The sequence below is a fragment of the Lygodium microphyllum genome, chromosome 13, assembly GCF_053477565.2.
Source record: "Lygodium microphyllum isolate KBCC chromosome 13, Lygodium_microphyllum_v1.1.10, whole genome shotgun sequence".
In the NCBI taxonomy this organism is placed as follows: domain Eukaryota; kingdom Viridiplantae; phylum Streptophyta; class Polypodiopsida; order Schizaeales; family Lygodiaceae; genus Lygodium; species Lygodium microphyllum.
Window position 1 is genome coordinate 155,478,770 of NC_141147.1, and position 14,382 is coordinate 155,493,151.

The following is a 14,382-nucleotide window of genomic DNA, read 5'->3' on the forward strand; positions in this document are numbered from 1 at the left end:
GGTCCAAGTGAAGGCTCGAATATGTATTCCAAGGTGCAACTAAGGCATGGGTATATTTACAAGGAAAGTTGGAAGGTTTACGGGACTAGATTTCACGTGTAGTGGGTGGAGCTATTAACGCGCATCACATGATGCCATCACGTGGGTGAGGGAGCTCAAGGAATAATACCCTCATACCCCCCCCCCCCCCCCAATCCAACCAAAACCCACTCCCTACCCTCCTAATTAAGCCCCCCTTCCCACCCCCTACCCCAAAGCTGCGGAACCCCCCCCCCCTCTCCCATAGCCCCTTTTCTCACTATCCTAAACCCGCACCAGACACACCTTCACCTCCCGCAGGCCCCCATTCCCTCCAGTGTATTCCATCCTCGCCTCGGCCCCTTGTTCACATGTAGGGCGTCTCCTTTGTTGCAATTTCTTGCATGTTCCGGTGATTGCGGGTGTTCGCATAATCATGCGCTGCTAGCAAGCGTTCACGTGCAAGAACGCACATTCAGTCTTGTTTGTGCGGTGGTGCGTGCCCCCAGCCATGTTCAAGGAGCTGTTCACATGCAGCTCGGGTATCTCCTTTTTTTTATTTTTCAAAAACCCATTAACACCCGAGAAAACACCTAAAAACCTAAAAATTCATAAAAATTCATAAAAATTCAATTAAAAAACAAAAAATAGCAAAAAAAAATCCTTATTAAATTGGGAAATTTTTTTGTTTATTTTGCTGGTTACAATGCAGAGAATTAATTGTAGAAAATTAAGAACCCTTAAAATCCTTCAAAATTCATTGAAATTTGACTAAAATTCATTAAAAATCAAAATTAAACTCAAAAAAATAGCAAACAATTCCACCGATGCATTTAGCTATTTTTGAAATATTCTATAAGCTTAAAATGTCTTGACACATAATCACCCTATTATTTTAAGGCAAAAATGCTAAATTAAATATCTAAGCTCATGAAAAATTCATTTGAAATTTCAAAAATAAGTTGGAAAATGTTGGATAAGTTCAAACACATTGTTGACACCTGACGTGTGCTGAAACCTCACCATAAAATTTCACAATATATTGATGTGTCCCATTTTACCAATTTTTCCAACATTATGAAAAAAATACAACAAAACTAAAACAACCAAACCAAAAACACAACCAACATAAACAAAAAAAAAAACATCACAACTAACCAAACTAAATAGGACCACATAAACCTTACCTTGATATTTCCCTGTTTAAAAAATAAGGTATTCCAATTTTTTTTTCAATTACTAGCTTTTGCTTCTTCTTTTTTTGAACTCATTGCATCTTGGAAATAATTTGTGTGCCCTCAGTTTCTTGCATACACACCCCTACTAGGTATTTATTTTTTATATTTTTTGCTTTATTTATTTTTTGTCACCCCATAACCACAATTAATTGTTAAAATGAACTTTAATCACCCACTTTTCCACGCATACTTGCGCCAAACACACATTTTTCTAATAAAAGAAAATAAACTAGCAGTTCTACAAACACATCTAAGTTTATTTAAAAATGAATCCGTTGTCACAAGTGCACGCACTATATAAAAAGTGCTAAATACACACTTAATTTTTAATCAATGAATTTGCATTTAGAGACCTCAGTCTGGGACACGGAGTCCGGGTTTTGTTTAAAGCACTGCTTCACCCTAATAATTTGTAATTAACATTTTCATAAGGAACCATTGTTTTCTTTTTGAGGTTTAACACCTAATAAAATTTCACCCATTTTTAAATAGTTTCTTTAAACAAACCATTCATTCAAACTAATTCCCCTCCCTGCACTTATTTTCCTTTGCAATAAAAGCACTTCGTAGGATGGGCACGTGCCGTCTTTCGAGTTGTTATTGCTTATTGAAGTTCTGGTCATGTTATGAGTGGATTCTTGTTGTATTATGGTTTGGTTGCTATGACACGATTACGAGTACAGGTTGTAGTTTTCTTTTTTGCCTGATACGGGGCTTCAAGGTGTTTGTTTGTCTTGCATCGCATGAATCTTTTGGTTGCATTTGTGTAAAGGTCATGCCTAATTTTTTCTAGGATGTGGATTGTTTGGGGTGGTTAGTCAGCCATTCATGTCTGTGTGTGTCTATTTTGGTCGATCTCTTATTTCTGGTTATTCTATTGTTTTGCAGGTATTCGCTGTGATTGTCTGTGTGTGTGGTGTGTATGCAATCTATCTGAATGGCACCTCAAGCTCCTCCTTCAGTTCAGTATGTCCCATTGGTGTCTCACGATTATTCTTTATTGTTGGAGTCTGAACTTATTGGCAAAGCAAGCTTAGCCAAGTTCATCGCACTCTCATCACCACTCATCCTAGAGAATACTGATACTTGTTATCAGTTTCTAGTCTCTTACAGTAAGAGGTCTGGTATTGTCAAAGGAATAGTTGTCCAATCGATGCCTAAAAGTTTGGGTAAAGCTCTGTCTTTACCCTATCAAGGAGATTCTTTCTCTACTGCTCAACAACTATTCTTGAACGAGGATATCCTTAAATTTTTGCAAAAGCAGACATAAGATGTGTTGGATCCCAAGAAGGTTCTTACGACTTCTGGCATCAATGTCTCCATGATCTCCAATCCTGTGTGGAAGCAGCTATGCCAGTTCCTTCAGGACAAGTTTATGCTTTCCAAGACACCCTCTAATTACCTTTCAAAGGAGTTATTTACAGATTCTAGAATGGTGTTGAAAGGCATAACGATTGATTGGAGTTCCTACCTTTTGTCAAAAATAGATCAATACTTTGTCAGAGCCACAAGGGGTAATGTAACTAATGTTACGTTTGGTTCCTACCTTTCTGTCTTTTTGACATATGCCGCCCCTTCGAAGGAAGTTCCTACCTTCATAGTTGATCCACCAGAAGCTCCTCCCCCTACTATTGAACACTTTGATGTTGTCATTGAGGGTCTTGATCCTATCCCTCCTATGGTAGTTCAGAGGAAACACTTAAAATGAGTGGCCGCGAATCAGCCCCAGCTCCTCCTCTAGCCTTTGTTCTTCCTAATCAATCTAGCAATCACATACCATCTTTTCTCAAAATACCAAATCTTTCAGAGCACATCATGAGGGTACTCTGGAGATTTCCATCCCTTCAGTACAGAGATGCAATTCCCTTCCTATGTCAAGATGTTCGGCATTCTATTGAGCTTTGCCAAAACTTGTCATAGTGCTCGTTAAGATATTCTCTTCCCAAAATTTTAGTCCAGCTTGTCATAGTGCTCGTTAAGATATTCTTACTCTTCCCAGGATAGCGAATATGGCAAGTATTCCTCAAGCTGCTCCCTAGGGAGTGTGCCCATGTCTGCAAGGATGTAGACATGTGCAAATAATTTGAGTTTAGCATCCAACTCAGTCGAGCACTCTATGACACTTCTATGTTTGATGAGGGCTTGTTCGGTTGCTATCTCATGCAAGGCTCTAGGAGTTTCCCTAGGCTTTAGCATAGCTGGGTTCTCAGACCTCTGCTGGAGAGGTTTTGGACTTCTTTTCTTTTTCCTCTCATCATATCTCTAATCTCCTATACCACCATTCTAGAAACACAAAAATAGTGCACAAGAATGTCTGTGCATATATCATAATTTCATCTTTTGGAAAGGGAATAATATTCATTTTGTTACAAAAGCACTAAAATACACCTTACATAAGGGGGCCACATCCTCATCCATCATTAATAAATGATATGCACAAAATTGTGCGTGCATGCATTTGAAAAGTTAAAAAGAATTGAAATGTAAGGACTAAGGCCTTACAAATGCAAATGTATCAAAATTCAAAGAAATAATAAAAAATATGAAGGGTTGTGTATCTTTTGGGAAAAAGGTGGGGTGGAGTGCATGACTAATTATGTGCCTCTTTCTCTCCTTTCTTCCAAGATTCACACATTACCCTTTTTGATGGTGCTAATCTTTCTCTCTCTCCTCTGTCTTTTGTGCAAAAATTCATATTTTCCCTTTTGCTCTTTCTTTTGTGCATAATGGTTGAAGCTATGGATGAAGATGATGAAGATGACGAATTTGTTCATTAAGAGGGAGATTTATGGTTTCTTTTCAATTTTGATATTAATGGCAGAGCTATACACATGGATTTTGTGTGCTTTGTCCTCATTTTGTAGTTGTTTCTATTTGTGGGAGGGTTGCTTTCATTTTGGTGCGCAGTTGGAGAAATTTGCCATCAATAAGCATCAGAAGAGGCTGAAAATGAAGGAAATGGCATTGCCAAGAGAAAAAGAATTCAATGGATGCTTGCAAAGTTCCTTCTACTACTAAAGAATTGGAGATTCTCATTCTCAAAGCCACTTTCTACAAGAAGTTCATCCCACAATGGCAAAATAATATTACCATCATGATGCATACTCTATGTGGTGGACTATTTCCTCTCCCTGTTGAAGCAATAGAGACGTGCATCTTGGTGGTAAATTGTTTGGGAACAAACTGAGGTGCAAAAATAGATAGAATGACCATCTATGGAAGATTTAACATTCATTAAAGATTTTCCAAACATCATCAAGTGGGAAATTGTGAAAAAGCTTCATGACTCTTGGTCAGTGGAGGTTCACGAGAACAAGAAAGAAAAGAGTTGGAATTTGTTTGTGGATGCTCAACATCAAGATACGTGGGACGCATGATGCACTGACAATCTTCTATTTGTCCAATTAGCAACCCACTGGAAGTTGGTGGATAGAGTGTTCTTCACAACATACATTGTTGAAACCATCAGAAGCTGGTATTACTATGATGATGGTACCACAACGATCCTCACAAGAATGAGCTTTGATACCTTCAAAACCGAATATCTTCTAAATTTAGAGATGTCAAAAAGAAGGAAGTAGAAGAAATTTTGGCAAGAGAATCCTCCAGAGACTGAAACCCCATTTGATTATGTTATGTGGAGTATAGACAAACTGGGTGGATTTAACTCCCTGATAAATGACGCAATCAAGAGGCAAGTACTAGAATGAGTCCAAAGGTACGTGAGAAGAGAGAAGGCAAAAATCAAGGCCAAGAACGAGCTAGCTGTAGAAGCCTCCTTTCACGCCCTAGCAGCACTCTTTACAAAAGTCCTAATGGTGACTCAAGGTCTTCCTAGTTAAATCCATCCTGGAAATATTGATGACTTTCAAACTCCTGATGTTTCAGCGGTACAAGAGACAAGCAACGGGAACTTTTGACACATGGGACTTGGCCTTCCTCACTAAATTCAAGTGTGAAGGTTTTGAAGAGAGTGGATGTGGAGAGGAGTTCATGAACCTAAGTGAGTTCTCTGGTGAACGAGTGGAATCTTATGTCTCTCGAATGGAATCCATACTGAAGAGATGGACCAACCATCACTTGAATGAAGGCATTCAGAAGGGAGTTTTCCTTAGAGGCCTATAACCAGAAGTTGGCAAGTTTGTGGAGCTGAGAAGACCACTCAATCTGCAAGCTACATTGAAAGGTGCGAGACTGTATAATGAAGTTGAACCAAGGCTGTAAATGACCTCAGGAAGAGGAGTCCTGCCTCCTCCCATCACCAAATGCAGCCCATAGGGATAGCTCCCTACCCTTACCCTCACATGCAAATAAGGCCACAATATAGTGCACCGAATCCACAGTGGCCGAAAACAGTAGTACCTCAAATGATGGTTCAATCACAAAAACAATGGTCTTAAACAGTTCCCCCAATGGCAACTCAACAACAACAGTGGAACCCTACCAATAGGAACCAACAACCCTCAATCTCAATAGGAGCTCTGAATCAGAACCAAAACAAAGAACCCCCTGGATCAATTCAACCAGTATATGCAGTGATAACAGAAGCTTCCCAAAACCCTACTGCAAATACTCTAGCACGAGAAATTTTGAAGGACTACCTGTCCAATTTAGTCACAAGTATCAAGAAGGAGCTTATGGATGTGATTACAAAACAGCTACTATATATGTTGAAGATGAATACCACCAATGTATCCACTCCTGCAGGAGGTGGGAGAGATGTGCTATGATCTAATACATGGTGTGGAAAGTGCCTTCAAGTAGGACATTTAGCCACTAAATGTACTTGAAAACCAACCATTCTTGGAGCCTTCTATTCATATTGTTTGAGAAAAAACCATACATAAGATATTTTCTCTCTGAAGGAGATGCATGAGAGAAGGAACAAAGACGAAGAAGCAAGATTCAACTTATTGGAATCCAAGATGACCACCTAGGGCATCGGATCAAAGCCTAGGGAGTTTGGGCCTAATTTCAGCCCAATGAGGTTTCCCTCTCAACGTTACAGAGGATCACAGTCTGGCGGTGGCCAAAGATCAAAATTTGAGTGTTACAAATGTGGAAAAAGGGACATATCTCACCAAACTATCCAAACCTTAGAAGATCCACGGACTATAAGCCCTTATATAGCCGATGCAAAGGAGAAGGCCAAACTATCCAAGTCCAACTCCTCTAAAAGCTACTCCTAATACCCAATAGAAGACCCAAGAACCTACTTCCAATTTGATGGAATTGGAAGTTGCCAATAATAACTCATGCAAAGAAAGGAGAACTTGCATTTCCAAAGGAGAATATTCCCTATGCTAAGACAGTGAAGTTCAACCTTCCCAAGGAGAAGTAGAATAGTACATAACATAATGGTTCAATATAAAGCCCTCCAATAGCACAGAGAGCTACAGAGACAATTGTAGAGACAGGTACAGACGTCCAAGAGATAGAGAATGTTGAAGTACCTCCAGAGGTAGAAGAAATGCAGAGGTTGCCACTCTTGGAAGAAAAAGGGAAGATAAAAGTGGATACCCCATTTCCTATCCAACTAGAGAAGCCCATGGATCCTATCAAAGAATATGACTTGGTCAAATACCTAGACACCTAAATATGACATTCCGATAGTTGTTGATGTTGTCTCCTAACTACCAAAAGAAATTCAAAAGCATACTAATAAGGAGAAAAGGCCTAATGATTGCTCCTTCCATGGCAACCAAGTCCAACAAGGCCCCAGAGCTTGTGAAAGAAGTGGATGTGGCTAACGCCTTCTTGGATCCTTGAACCCCAAAGATTGGCATGTGGATTGAAGGATGCTTTATTGCAGACGCATTGATCGATGGAGGTTCATCCGTGAACATAATGATGGATGTGACAATGAAGGATCTATACTTGCAAGGTATGCAGGCTACATAGTGGCTTATCCGATTGGTAAACCAAAGCAAAATTAAGCCTTTGGGCATTCTCTCATATGTGAAGATAACCCTCGTAGGAAGAGATTATTGGCTTACGTATATGGTGGTCAAACCGAAATCCTATGGGACCTCATACCCTCTGATGCAGGGAAGACCATGGCTTTTTGAAGCAATGGATGGACGGATTGGTTCAAAGGAACCCTAACCCTAGGCAGAGGACCCAACAAAGTGGTGCTGAAGTTGTACGGATCACAAAAGGGTAATGGATCCAACAATGAGATAACATATGGCACATTAGGAGATGAAGAAGCCATGAAACAAATCTTTTCCAAGAAAATAGAGGCACAGTCCCTGACAGTGGGCACTGTAAGCCAACTGCTGAAAGAAGCCAATTCTTTATCAATGGGTGAATACCTCTTGCCTGAACCCAAATTCACTTTTCAAATCCCCTCTGACAATGAGATAGAAGCATGGATGTATTGTTCTCCTTGTTACATGGCTGTACCAAAGCCAGAGACAAAAGCAAAGACAGACCTAAAAGCAAAAGTAGAGGACAAAGATGATAGTGAAGAAGAAAACTATGAAAGTGAGCTAGAAGAATCTATCCTACTTGCAAAAGGAATAGATGAGGAAGAAGTTTCAAAAGCTTTGAAAATAGAAAACCTCATGCTATTAGACAAAATAACTTTATTACCTTTTGGACTAACTAATGAGTCACACCATGTGCAACATATCCATAAGAAATGGATTAAGAAGAATAAGCCTTCCTTCAATAGTGGCTCTTGTCACCTGAAGTTACCCTTCTCACGAGAGGATGTTGACGATGCATCTTTCCAATAACCACCAATTAGGCACTCAAACAGAACTCAATAGGTTTCTGTTATGTGACATTCTTGGATGCATCCTCGGAAGACAAGTCCTTGAGCCAAGAACTATCTCATCTCCAAACCAAATCCAAAACCGCTCTAATACCCTTTTAGCTTCCTAAGGAACAAGCTAAGTCTCCATTGAAAGAGGAAGTTGGTTCTAGTGGAACATCAAAAGAGAAAAGCACTCCCTTGAAGGAGTCGATGTATACTCAAAAGAAATCCGTGGGACCTTCATCGGTGAAGTGGAAGGTGAAAATAAATTAACATTCGTGGATGCAAATGGTATAGAATGTCACCTGAAGGCGGGTATCAATCTTCCAGAAGAAGAACTCTCGGTCCTACATGACCTACTAAAGCAGAACTTGGATGCATTTGCATGGTCATATAAAGATCTGAAGGGTATTAATCCTATCGTATGCCAACATCACATCGACCTAGACCGTGATGCCAAACCTGTGACAGGCAAAGGCAGAGGCAAATGAATCCAAATTACTCTACCCTAGTGAAGGCCAAATTACTAAAGCTCCTTGAAGCCGAGTTTATCTATCCAATGGCCAATAGTGAATGGGTTTCGCCCATCGTGGTAGTACCCAATAAGAATACAAATCTACAAATATGTGTGGACTTCCAAAAGCCAAATTTCAAGACTAAGAAGGATCATTTCCCTATCTCTTTCATAGACCAACTGTTAGACACAGTGGTAGGTCATGAACTCTTTTCCATCTTGGATAGACTTAGTGGATACAATCAAGTCCAAATAGTAGAAGAAGATCAATCCAAAATGAAATTCACAATGGAATGGGGAACCTATGCTTACAGAGTGATGCCATTTGGGCTCTGTAATGCTCCTACTACATTCCAACGAGTCATGATGGCCGCATTCCAAAACCATTTGCATGATTTCATTGAGGTATACCTCAATGACTTTTGTGTCTATAGACTAATTCGTGAGCATTGGGGACACCTAGAGCAGTGCTTTAACAGATATTGAGAGTATGGGATCTCTCTCAACCCTGAAAGTGCGTCTTCAGAGTCTTAGGAGTTATTCTAGGCCACATTGTCTCTACACAAGGGATAGCAATAGACCTTGCCAAGATTGAGAAGATTGCAACAGCACCAACCAACCTTAAACAATTGAGGGGATTCCTTGGCCATGTGGGCTATTATAGAATATTCATTGCACACTTTGCGACAAAGGCAGACCTCCTACGTAAGCTCCTCAGAAAAATATGTAGAGTTTACATGGACCACTAATTGTGATGAGACATTCAACACCCTGAAGTAATGCCCTATTGAAGCACCCATCCTGCAACCTCCTGATTGGACAAAGGAGCTCCATGTGCACACTGATGTATCAGTTGAAGGCCTATGTGTAATCTTATGCCAAAAGATCCCCTCGAAGTTAGATGAACTTATCTATTATACAAGCTAGAAAGTAACTAATAGAGAACAAAACTATATAGTGACGGAGCTAGAGTGCTTAGCAATGGTGTTTGCCTTGGATACTACTTGCTATCAACACACTTCAAATTCTACGTGGATCATGAGGCCCTATCCTTCTTAAAGGAGCAAGGCCGATGTGAAGGGAAGAATGATGAGATGGCTCCTTCTATTTCAGGAGTTCAACTTTGAAGTGGTTACCAAACCTGAACGCTCCCATGTCCTGGGGGTTGATCATATCTCTTGCGAATCCCTTAGAGCAATGAGGAAGGGTAGGATGACCCTAACCTCCCTGATGCTTCCTTGTTTCTAGTCGAAAATTTTATCCCTTGGTACATATACATAGCCAACCTCTTGGCAACGCAATAGTATCCCCCATGTATCTCTAGCCATGTGAAGAAGAAGCTTCTGTTGAAATCAGTCCCCCTATACCTTGTTAGGTGGCCCTCATCTGTATAAGAAAGGCAAGGATGAAGTAATGTGTAGATGTGTTGAAGGGGATGAGATTGGAATAATGTTGAAAGCATGCCATGATGAGCCCTGTAAAGGACACTTTGTGGGAGAAGCGACAGCTAGGAAGGCTTTGCTCATCAGATATTAGTGGTCAACCCTCCATAAGGATGCCTATGACTATTGCAAACGTTGTGATGCTTGTCAAAGAATGGGAAGGCCAACCAAATCTAGCGCTATGCCACTGCAACCCATCCTTTCCCTAAAGCCAATCGAGATATGGGGAATTGACTTCATTGGCACCATTGATATGCCAACCAGAAGGAAATAGAACAAATACATCTTGGTCTGTGTATGGACTACATGATATAGTGGTGTGAAGCCAAAGCTCTCATGCCGGATTATGGCAACAGTGTGGCCCTTTTTCTATACAAGAACATCATCACGTATTCTAGCAATCCCCTAGAACTTGTCAGTGTGACAGAGGTACTCACTTTCTCAATAAGATTATGGAAGAATCGACAAAGCTATACAAGATATGCCATCGCAAGTCCACACCTTACCACCCCAAAGCCAATGGCCAAGTCGAAGTTACCAATTGCATCCTTTGCTCGATTCTAGACAAGGACGATTGCTACCCATCGTCATGATTGGAATGATCAACTTACAAAGTCCCTCTCGGCGTACAAAACCTCCTATAAGGCTACTACATGATAGACCCCTTTCCAGTTGGTGTATGGTATAGAAGTCGTTTTTCCTATTGAGTTAGAGCTACCCACTTTGCGTGTGGCTATCAAAGAACGCTTGGAAGATGATGAGTCCTTGCAACGTGATCTCTTGCACCTAAAATGTCTAGATGAGACTTGTAGGATGGCCCTACAATGTATGGAAGTCATGAAAGCTCGCAAAAAAGCCTATCATGATAGCTTCATTAAGAAGCAGAAGGAGTTTAAGGAAGGTGATTTAGTCCTGGCCTATGATTCTCGATTTGGCAAGTTTTGAGGCAAGCTTCAACAATGATGGATAGGCCCCTATAAGGTACTTTCCGTCAACCCTAATGGCTCTATCCAAGTCCAAACAGTCGATGCTTCTGACGATCCCTTCTTGATTAATGGCTATCGCCTAAAGAAGTATTACCCTCCCTGGGGATCCTGACAATCATTGCCGATAGCTCCTTAATTCCTTACACGTCAGTTGGTAAATCTTTGCCTATTTCTATCGATAGTCCTTTTGTTTCTCCTGATGCACTGGCTTTGTTCTATTAACCCCTCACAGCCACCTTTCACCCCAATAGTGCTCCCTTTCCATCTCATCCAGCTGAGATGGTGTGGATAGTTTTGATACATCGTGTTCCTACCATTCTCCTCTTTCAAAAGAAAATAATAATAATAAGTATATATCGATCATGGGAGAAAAGGACTTCGGTCCCTGTCATGCTAACCTATTCTTCGAGAAAATGTGGAAACATCCTCAAGAACATGAAAAAAAACAAAAAAATCAAAAAAATCAAAATTATTATGAGAGAAAAGGAAGCAATTTGCTCTCATAACAAGTCTCATTCCAAGAAAAGGTGGCACATATCCTTGGATAGGAAGTTGGCTGTGGAAAAGATGGCAATACCCCACAGTCCAAGATAGCCGAATCACTAGCAGAACTCTTCCTAAAGCAATTCCAAAGCCACCTCCCTTGGTGCGCTGAATCCTGCAGCTTCATCAATGCTTCTTCTAATTCCTACAACAGAGACAACATTTCCAACATGCAATCTAAGTAACAGACTTATTGGCTATTTTCCTAGGTATGCCTCTTCATCCACCAATCCAAGTTGACCTCACTAACTAGACAAAGTCCTTCATTGACAAACCTTAAGTGATGCAAGCTATCATCCTATAACCGGATGGGGATGTGAGTATGGATTGCCCTATGTATTCATCAACAGAGAGTGGGTGAGTGACAAGTCCTTTCCCTTAATATCTCCAATAGAGAGGTGAGATGTGTGAATGGAGTGTTGCACACATGGGATGGGTCTCTCAATGCACAAAGCATAACTTATTCCCGTGTGCACGACACTATAAGGCTCCCTGGCCTTCCTTCTCGCAACGTATGCCAGAATAGGGTGAAATGTACTATTGCACCATCAATTGCGCACAAGGCATACAACCTTTGCAAAAGTGGCAATAAGGCTTACATCAATGGCATTTAGGAATGTCTTGCCCTCCTATATTCATCAAAAGCACATGAGACAGAGGGGGGGCTGAGTGTGATTGATTTCCCTTTCATCAACAACTAAGAGGTGAGGATTGAGGGACATTCTGAAAATTGGAGATAGGTTTGTTCTCGTTTCCTATGCACACACAGGATGGGCCTCCTCCGTCATTACTATAGACCTCATTCTGTTTGGTGCATTATATAATGAGGCTCCTTGGCCTCCCTTCTTGCGCCTATGCCAAATGGGTTGGGAGGGATGCACCGATGCACCATCAACTGTGCATATTGGCATACTCCCTCTGAATCATTTCTCTTGTCGATTTCTAAACCAAGTGTGAGCTTTGGGTTTCCATCATTATTCTCCAAGTGATGCAAGTCATGGGGCGAGCAACTGATCTACCATTCCAACATGAGTAACTATTGAGGTTGAGTGACGTATACTTTGCCACCGACAACCGAACCCATGTTTCATCAACAAAGCTAACTCCGTGGGTGTTGTTGCATGGTCCCTACCATTTTGGATGACTGTGATGATGTGGCGAGTCGTGGTACCTCTCACCGACATCTACGATCCTTCATGTGACAGTGACGGTTCCCCTCAACCATTTGCAAATTAGGCCAAGTTTTTCTAACCCTACCCCTTTTGCTTTACCAGAGTCAGTTATGTTTTAAGTTTGGGGGCGTACATGTATGGGTTGTGATTAAGGGCTAGGCCCCTATTGATTAGTCCGCTTTGCATACCCTCATGGTGGAAACATCCTTATCGAATGATTCATGCATACCATGTCCTAATTTTTCCATAATGGGATCCCTTACCCACCCACCCATCCCATTTTCACCTTGTCTTGGAGTCGTTCCTTGACCATTTGGCTTTCTCCTTTGTTTTGATATTTTTCCATGTGAATTCATCCTATGTTTACCAAAAATAAACTATGACCTTATAACCCTTTTTTTCCCTTTGAATTAACCACTTTTCCTTTTTACATCCCTCCGTTTCGAGTCACGGATCATGAGTTATTAAATTTTCAAGATTTTTCACCCTTTTAACGTGTTCCCATGCGAACATACCTTTTCTATTTCAGAACAACAAATTGATATGACAGTCCTACCCTACACCTTCCCCTTGACTTTTTCCTTTTTACTATCCATTATTCCAATGCACACTTGATCCTTTATTATTTATTCTATATTTTCGAGTATTCTCGTGTGCAGATTTTGATACTTTTTCCATGTGAACCTATCCTAATCACCTTGAAATTCAATTTTGATTAAATAGCCTTGTCTTCATATTCCCTTGCACAATTTTCCTTTTTTCCCCATCCTATTTCGGCTCACCAATTTTATGATATAATTTTTTTCATGCGTTTTTGTGCCCATTTTTTCTACTTTTTTTGTGTGAACACCCCCTAATACAATCGAACTGTGTTCTGATCTGCCATCCTATCCCACAAGTTTCCCTTGACATTTTTTATTTTCATTGTTCATTGTTTCGATGCACACACCAAAAGAAGCACAAAAGTAGTACACAAAAATTTTCATGCATATATCATAATTTCATTTTTTGTAAAGGGAATCATATTCATTTTCTTGCAAAAGCACTAAAATACTCCTTACATGAGGGGGCCACATCCACATCCATAATTAATAAATGATATGCACAAAAGTTTATGTGCATGCATTTGTGAAAATTTAGAAATGATTGAAATGTAAAGGCTAAGGCCTTACAAATGTAAATGTATCAAAATTCAAATGAATAATAAAAAACGTGAAGGGTTGTGTATCTTTTTGGGAAAAGGTGGGGTGGAGTGCACGACTGATTATGTGCCTCTTTCTCTCCTTTCTTCCAAGATTCACACATTCCCCTTTTTTATGGTGTCAATCTTTCTCTTTTCTCTCTCCTTTGTCTTTTGTGTAGAAATTCCTCTTTTTCCTTTTGCTCTTTCTTTTGTGCTTAATGGTTGAAGTTGTGGGATGAAGATGATGAATTTGTTCATTATATTAAGAGAGAGATTATTGGTTTCTTTTTTGTTTTGAGATTAATGGTAGAGTTATACACATAGATTTTGTGTGCTTTGTCATCGGTTTTGTGGTTGTTTCTGTTTGTGGGACGGTTGCTTTCATTTTGGTGTGCAGCTAGGGAAAATTGCCATCAACAAGTATCAAAAGAGGCTAAAAATGAAGGAAATGGCATTGCCAAGAGGACAAGAATTCAATGGATGCTTGCAAAGTTCCTTCTACCACTAAAGAATTGGTTATTCTCAT